The following is a 9,071-nucleotide window of genomic DNA, read 5'->3' as shown; positions in this document are numbered from 1 at the left end:
GTTGCTTGGTAACCAGTGACCTAGCATAAATATATTTTAATAGTTAAGGTAAAGAATGTCTTTGTGGGAGTTTGTCATTTCTGCTTCACAAAATTCAAATGTTTACATGTAATTTATTTCCCCAAATATAGCAGAAGCTCTTAGGGACAGAGATTTTTGTCTTATAGTGCTCAGACAGTCAGTGAATACCTATTGATTGATTGATAGCATCAATTTTTGAATTATATTTATCCCTTTTCACAATGTGCTAACTGCAGTACAAAATGAATTCCCTATTTGGGGTCAGGTGCTTGACCATAAAAAGACAAGAAGTCAAAAACAAGTAGAGAAAAAGAAGGAGTGTATTAAAATTTAGAAAGACCAGGCTCTTATCCAAAAGTCCTCAACCAAAAGTAATTTTGTTTATAACTTGATTTTTCCATTAGAGGAACAATTGTTTTAGTTTACTTGGATTGATTCAGTAGTTAACATGCTTAAATTGTAGAGTATGGGTGGCCTTTTTGTTTTGTTAATGCCAGATGTAATTTTGTAATAAAACTAATTTTGTTTATTTAAAAACCACATTCAAATTGTGAAATAGGAATTCTACCCTCTTTGTTCTTCTTTTTTTCTCATTTCCTTCAAATACCTCTAAAATTATCCTCTTGCAAATCAATGGATTTGTGAATTTTAGCCATCATCCATAAGGAAGAAACAAGAATTTGTGGCCCAGATTTGTAAATATTCCCATGGATCAGATTATGGTGGCCATCTCTCTTTTGGATACAGGAACTGTTTCTTATTTGTCTACAGGCCCTAGAGCACATAGCATATAGAAGGTATATAAATAGTGCTTGAAAGAAAAGTATATATGGAAAGAGTAGAGAGGAAAGGCCGGAGCTTTTATCTAATAGCCTGTCTAATACAGGTGGCTATCTCCACTGTAGCAACAGAAAGACTTTTAAGGGAAAGAGAAAAACTCTGCAAGACATCCATGAAACAAGTCATTGTGCCCAACTCTCATCATTTATGCAACACCTTCTGTGCAATTCTATACTCCTTACATCATTGTTAACATTTGTAATCTTATTTTTTTATTAACTTCTTTTCTCTAAAAATATTTACAAAGGAAGCAAAAGGAATTCTGACACAAATCAGAACAGTAGTTGCCCACAAAAGATGGAGATTGACCAGGACTTTCTGGGGAGATGAAAATGTTCTAAATCTCAATGTGGTAAATATACTTGTTAAAACTCATTGAATTACATGCCTAAGAACTGGGCAGATTAAATAATTTAATTTTTTTCTGCAATTAAAATATATTTAAGGTAAATAAATAGATCAAGGAACTAAACATACTCACAATTAAAGCAAATAGTGTTATTAAATTCTAGATACTACTCCTTATAGAAGGCTCTAAACCTGATACTTGCTTTCTCTTTTTAAAACAAATAGTAAGCAATTGAAAAAGAATAAAGACATGTTAGTAGCTCTATATCTTCCTCTTCCCTTTCCTTTATTTAGACAATATATTAGTATCCTGCCTTCCATTGTCAAACAGCCCTGTGTGAGGCCGGAAAAGGTAGGCTGCCCAGATAAGGAAGGCAGACCTGTGCAGAGGAGGCTAATCTGAACACAGGGCAAGTCCACCTGCAAGGGGTGTGGTGGCCCAGCACTATCAGAAGATTGGCCACACCCAGGGAGATTGAGAAGATAGTAAATATATTGTGAATAATGAGAACCAGGTTTTTCACTATTGGAAAGGGAGTGACAATTAAAGAAAAGATAAAGCAATAATAAACCCAGCCAATATTGGATTAAAATTGAAGGTACTAGAGTGAGCTATTAGTTTTAGTTGTAGATGTATATAGAGATAAATATAAATGTATGTGGTTCCTAGCTATCTGCTGAAACAGCCTAAGAGTAATAGTACTCCAGTAGTAATGATCACCTAATGCTCATATCTTCATTTGAAATACTGAAATGAACAAAGACTCCTTGAAGAAATGACTGAATCCAGGGCTGAGGCTGAAAATGTGATGAGCCTGGAACACCTTTCATAATAGAAAGAAAGGAAATACTCAAAGAATGCAGACATATTAAAAGAACACAGAAGTAAGCTTGAAGGAACTGGCTCCCAGTGGCCAAAGTACAATTGAAACATTAAATAATGCTAAAAGAGCAAATTATAACCCATTGAATAATCTAGTACCCCAATGATATAAATACATACATACATACATACATACATACGTACATAAATGGATAGACAAAGTGCAGTGGTGGCTCATGCCTGTAATTCCAGCACTTTGGGAGGCTGAGGGAGTGTAGCTTGAGTCCAGAAGTTCGAGACCAGCCTGGGCAACATAGTGAGACTCCGTTCTCTACAAAAAATAAAATAACTAGCCAAGCATGGTGGCATGCACCTGTAGTCCCTGCTACTCAGAAGGCTGAGTTGAGAAGATTGCTTCAGTCCAGGAGGCTGAGGCTGCAATAAGCCATGATTGCACCACTGTACTCCAGCCTGACTGACAGGGTGAGACCCTGTCTTAAAATAATAAGAAGAAATTCAATAAATGGGTAGAAGAGTAAGCTCTTCCTTACAGCAGAAAGCTTCCAATAAATGTGGAAGGAATATTGTTTTATAAACTCACCATTTGGCAATAATCATAATAATTAACCCAAGCAAGAAACTTCAACAGACACTAAAACTAGTAGGTCAAAATGAGGTAAAGAAAGAGATTTTTACATAGTCTCAAAGTATCTCCATTCAAAACATTTGTTAATTACAAAGGGAACAAGAAGTAGAGAAACCTGGTGGACGTAATCTTAAGTGATTGAAACAAACACCATCAGTAATGGGACACATAGATATCATGTGCAATCTCATAGGATGGTAATGAAAATAAAATAGTAAGTGTGACAGTCAGACCAAAACTTCATAACCTGGGTCTAGTCATGAGGAACCATTGGCAAACTCAAATTGATGGATATGTTGAAACACAACTGGTCAATCTTCAAAAATGCTAAAGTATCGGTGCAAGAAGAGGACACTGTCTAAATTCTGCTTAGAGATGTTAGGAAAGGCTTACTAAAGGAGATAACTTAGATATGGTCTTGCAAAATGAAGCAGCTGTCATACAACTTAGAGAGGAAATCATTCTAGGCACAGGAGACAGCATTTTCAAAAGTGTGGAATTCCGGGTACTATAGTGAGTTGGGTGCCTAGAAAGCATAGAAAGACGGTAGCTGCAGCCAGGGAGATGGGCTGGGGCCAAATTATGAAGGATCACTTTCCTCTGTATTTTGCACAGTAAAATGAGTACACAGAAATTCAGTGATTAATCCTGAAGGAATTGGAAAAGACATTAGAGTTGATGGGTTAGTCCAGGTCCTCTGAGAAGCAGATGCCAATTCAGGATTGAATACAGAAGCAGTTTATTAGGAGAAATGCATTCCTGAAAGAAAATATCGTAGGAGCTGGAGAGGGCTGGAAGAGCCATGAGTTTTTAATGTAAGTCTGACCCCAAGTGAAGATGAGAGGTAAAGATGGTTGGGTCGTATGTTCAGCAAAACCATTCATGAATCCTTCAGCCAAAGTAAATGACAGTAGTCCCCTTCTCTCCCAAGAATCGGGCTGCCCTACTATTCCTACCTCACTTTACCATTGGTAGGAACTACCCCTTCGTAGACATGGCCTCAGTGGCAACACAAGACTGGACTTCAAAGTGCAGCAGCAGGTACCCTTGGTCCATTATGCTCCCTGTAATAGAAGGGAAACAAAGCACATTCTCATTACCACCACATCTTTTAGAAGAAGAGGTGAAGGAAATTCCAGGGAAACATGTGAAGGAGTTTAAATGCAATTATTTGGTATTTCATCTTTGTTCTTATTTAAGTATCAATTTCCTCTTAGTTACAAGAGTCATAGACATTTTTGAGCTGAGCCTTGACTACATTTGTCAATCTGTGGTTAGTAAACATGGACATCTAATCTGGGAGAGTCTATCGTTTTGCTTTGCCTTAATGTGGTTAGTCTTCTGTTTTTAGTCTTTGGTGCACCTGTGGAGGCCAACCTCAATAATACATAATTCTCTTTTCCCTGGAGTTACTTGATGTATTATGGAACACAAGTTGTTGTACACGAAACACATGCTGGTTAGTAACCATACATGCCTTAAATAAAAATAGGAAAATAAATTTGACTTCTATTTAGTAGGAAGACACATTTCTTCTTAAACATTGTTATTGTTGTAAAGTATTTTTGATTTTGAAAAGGTTGGGAACAATTGAAATCAACAAATTTTCTTGTGATTCTGATGAAGTTGAAAAGACTATAAATCCATAACAAAATTTCAAGTTGCTTTAGCTTATTCTTAATTACAAATTTTCTAAAACCCATTAAAGAAAGGAAATGGTCTTTCTAGACTCATTTTACCAGGTTTGGAGTATCTTCTTTCTCCTATCAAGTGCCTAAAAAGTCCTCCAGATTGCATAAGAAACACCTATAAAATATGACTCATTGCATTTTTGGTGAGTAATGCAATTAACACTGTAATATTGTAGCCACATTTTAAAAAAATCTTATTTACATTTATTAACTGCTAGCATTGGGAACTTTTTTTAACTCCAAGAAAGATTCAAGATGCCCAGCGTAGATTCAAAAAAACATAACAATGTGCCCTTTCCTCAAAGGATAATGTGCCTGTTTCAAATGATGCCATTTAAAAACACAACAGAGCATTTAATTGGGTAAAAAACTGGTGCTTAAATTTCAGAACATATTTTCATTCAGTGGCAAGAAAATTGTTATTCCAAAAATGAGATGCATACAGGAGCTAGCTTAACTGAGGAATCATGCTAAAGATGTGTCTTTAAAATAGTTGCTGCATATGAGTGATAGCTTTGACATTTGGTCTTCAAGACTACTCCTATTTTTATATTTTTTGTGTGATGAAGGCGGTGAAGAATTTCTATGTTTTAGAAAATAATCATTTAATAGCTTTCATTATAAATGTCATTCCTGGCCTCATATATGCTGTGATTACTTGTTCCTGGTCAGGAATGCATTGATTTACTCAGAATAGACACCATCTTTTAATTCTAATGTGAAAAGCAATCCTGGTGTGGTCAGCCTGAAGCAATTTTTAAAGATGTTGCTATGAGTTTGCTTGATTTTGGATGTAGGTACAAAGGTCTATTTTGGTCATTTTATTTTAAAGGCTGTCTTGTAGGTGCACCAAATCCACTGGTCCTTTAGAAAAAAAGGAATGAAAAGATGCAGCTTCTTCATATGTAAGGGTTGCTGCATTGCAGTTCAGAGAACACAGATTCCATCTTATTCCATGTGTGATGCAGCAAAGTATTATACTCCTTTTTCTTCAAGCTAGAATTGTATTTCCCAAAATAATATATATGACTATCCTGAGTTAGAAAAGATAAACTAGGCAAGGTGCGGTGGATCACACCTGCAATCCCAGCACTTTGGGATACGGAGGCGGGTGGATCACCTGAGGTCAGAAGTTCGAGACCAGCCTGGCTAACATGGTGAAACCCTGTCTCTACGAAAAATACAAAAAATTAGCCCGGCGTGGTGGCGCACGCCTGTAGTCCCAGCTACTCTGGAGGCTGAGATACAAGAATCGCTTGAACCTGGGAGGTGGAGGTTGCAGTAGGCCGAGATCACGTCATTGCACTCCAGCCTGGGTGACAGAGTGAGACGCTGTCTCAACGATAACAACGACAACAACAAAAAAAGAAAAGATAAACTATTCATTTATTGCCAGATACTTATGGTGGGGGACTGGAATTATTTTTAAAAGGTGAAAAATGGATTATTTATTTAAGAAAGCCAGATATACCTGTAGTGATTAAGTTCTTAAAATGTAGTCCAAATTGAGATGTGCTGTAAGTGTAAAATAAACACTGGATATTGAACTCTTGAACAAAAAAGAATATAAAACGTTCCATTTTTATATTGATTACATGGTGAAAAAAATTTGAATATATCAAACAGACTATACTATTAAAATTAATTTCACCTGTTTCATTTTACTTTTCTCAATGTAGCTTCTCAAACATGTATAATTACAATGTGGCTAAAATTTGTGGCTTGCATAATATTTATATTAGACAGCACTAGTCTAGAATAGTCAATCTATTCAAATCCTCAGACATCACTTAATCTCTTCCATTCTTTGTGCCCAACACAAAATTTCTGTGAGGGCCCAACTTAGCTTTGCAGGGACACTGGCCATGTTAATTGATGACAAAATTGAGATTCTCTTAGACAGTGTATGGAGCTTGAAGCACCCAGGTATGAAAGAACCAGATGAGGTTCAAAGGCAGAAATCTCAGCCTTTACCCTTTGATATATCACTGGGTCACATGTGGGAAATGTGACTTGAATTGAGAGAAGTTTCTCTAGTACAGGAGTTATTGGACTGGAGCCCATGATAGAACTGAAGAGCTTTCATAAATCTCTTGATATTATAAACAAAATTAGTGTGCATGTGCTGTTTTCATTAGTAAGCCTGTACTTTTAATTAGATTTTTCAAAGGTTCAGGAAACATAGCTTCAAAAATATTAAGAATCCTAATTCCAGGAAGATATGGCTCATTCAGACAGGTTATTGTCTCATAATTACTGTTACATAGTCATCCATGTCTCTCAATATTAGTATTCTTAATAATGTGAATATGTGCATTCATATGTCATGGAGAACTAAATGGTGCTTGGTCATCCTACAGAGAGCATTTTGAGAAAACTATATCATGGAAGTCAAAGTGCATGGCGATTGGTGAACAAGAATAACAAAAAGTAAGGGTGAAACAAGTAGACTATCAATGACATTACAAGAAAAGGCCACCTGGTTGAATTATGTCCCAGTAAATTAAGCTATTGATGATTCAGCAAAAAAAACTCTTGTAGTTCTCACCTTAAACGAATGTTATAAACCCAGTTCTTTTTGGAAGAAACTTCATTCATTTCTTTATTTCTTTGGGCTGTCATAGTACTTACCTTCTATTACAGAATTTTCCCTGTTTATCTACCACCTTTTCAAAATTGGCATATCTGTCTCACCCTATATTAAACAGCAGTCTTCAAGAACAAGAAGCACTTTTTTTACTCTATTGCCCCCAGTGCCTTGCAAATAGACACTCAATAGATGTTGAGTAAAATAATAAATGGTTGTTGCCTGATTTCTGTACATTTCAAAATAAAAGACAACCTATGAACAAATACAACTTTAAATATTAGAATTTATTTGGAAGGCTAAATAAAAGGCTAGAGCTGTATAGAGTTTTAGTCAAACAGACTAGATTTAGCATTTGATCCTGTTCAATGCTCAAAAATTGAACTGATCTGAAGAAAGACTGCATGCAGGACTGCAGCTGCGATACACTTTTCCCAGGCCCAAACAGTGCTGAGTCATTCGCCACAGTTCGTTTGTGAGTGAAGGAAACAAACTTTTAAGTTAGAGAAATATAAGCAGTCGTAGATCTAGGAGTCATCAGGAAATGTTTGCTACTTTAAAGAACTGACTGAAAGTTAAACAGGTTAATGTGACATTTCAAAGGGATTTTGAAATTCAATAGCTTTCTCTAGAAGTTGATGTTTATTCTCTGGTTGTAAGGCAAATGTTTAATTTCTTCTAAGGAACAAAGATAGATTCTAGAATAACTAGATAGGTTCAATGTTCAGTATAAGTTTTTGTTTTTTTTTCTTCTCCCTGACCTTCCCCACCCCATGAAAAAATATTATATATGTATGTATACAATGGGAAATGAAAAAACATCTGGCTGGCATTTAAACATGGTTTTCTTCATCATCAAAGGGGTTTGTATGAAAACAATAATTTTACAGTTAGAAGTACATTGTCATCCAAAAGAGAAAAGCAGAATCATAAAGAATATACATAAATTCAGGAAGAGGACGTATTCTTTTTCTTACCAATCAGCACTGTGTAGGAATGTAAGATGTTTGCCATGATTAAGTGAAAGTTGTATGAGTCAAATAATCTCTTTCAAAAGCACATTATCAAATGTTGGTTAGTAGGGCTAATGACAAAGATATGTGACAGAACATACTGTATTACTTACAGACTAGGATGTGAATTGTACAACTGTGCATACAAAACAATTTCACAAAGCTTTATTAAGATACTGAAAAATCCCATTTAGGTGAATCAGTTATCAAGTAAAAGTGAAGAACATAGTTTAACTTAACATTCAGATGAAAGAAGCCTTAAAAGTCATCTATTCTAAACCTGTCATTGATTTGGTTATAAATAACAGAAATCCAACCCAAACTGATTCCATTTTTTAAAATGGGGAAGAAAGGACAGAGGAATTTCGTGGCTTATAAAATCCAAGAATGGGGCCAGGTGTGGTGGCTCATGCCTGTAGTTATAGTACTTTGGGAGGCCAAGGTGGGAGAATCACTTGAGCCCAGGAATTAAAGACCAGGCTGCGCAACATAGAGAAACCCAGTCCCTACAAAAAAAAAAAAATTAGCCCAGCCTGGGGCCACACACCTGTGGTCCCAGCTACTTGGGAGGCCGAGATGGGAGGACCACTTGAACCTGGGAGGTTAAGGCTGAGTGAGCCATGATCACATCTGTGCACTCCAGTGTGGGTAATGGAGCAAGACCCTGTATCACAAAAAAATAAAAATAAAAATAAAAATAAAAAAATAGAGTCCAAGAATGGGTGCACAACTAAATCATGGGAAGGGCATAGATACACCTGGGCTTCTGGAACAACTGGGATGAAGAATGTGAATGCTCCCAGGAAGAGCTCTCCAACTCCTGTCTTTTTATTTTCCTTCTGTAAGTTGTCACTCTTTTTTACATGGTGAAAATGTGGCCCTGACAGTTTTAAGTTTTACAACTTTCAGACATTGAAGTGGGCCCAAGAAATCCCCTTTTCTCATGAATGTTTTTTAAAAATAGGAAAGATCTAGATTGGGTCAGTCACCTGTAGCCAGGATTAGCCTAGTTTACATCATAGTCTACCCCGGGTCAATTAACTGTGATAGGAATGGAACAAGAAATTTGGGGTGATGGTGTGGTGATAGAGGGTGGTCACGG

This window comes from Gorilla gorilla, chromosome 9 (assembly GCF_029281585.2).
Source record: "Gorilla gorilla gorilla isolate KB3781 chromosome 9, NHGRI_mGorGor1-v2.1_pri, whole genome shotgun sequence".
Classification (NCBI taxonomy): domain Eukaryota; kingdom Metazoa; phylum Chordata; class Mammalia; order Primates; family Hominidae; genus Gorilla; species Gorilla gorilla.
The sequence above is the reverse complement of the archived record's forward strand: the minus strand, read 5'-3'. Positions refer to the sequence as shown.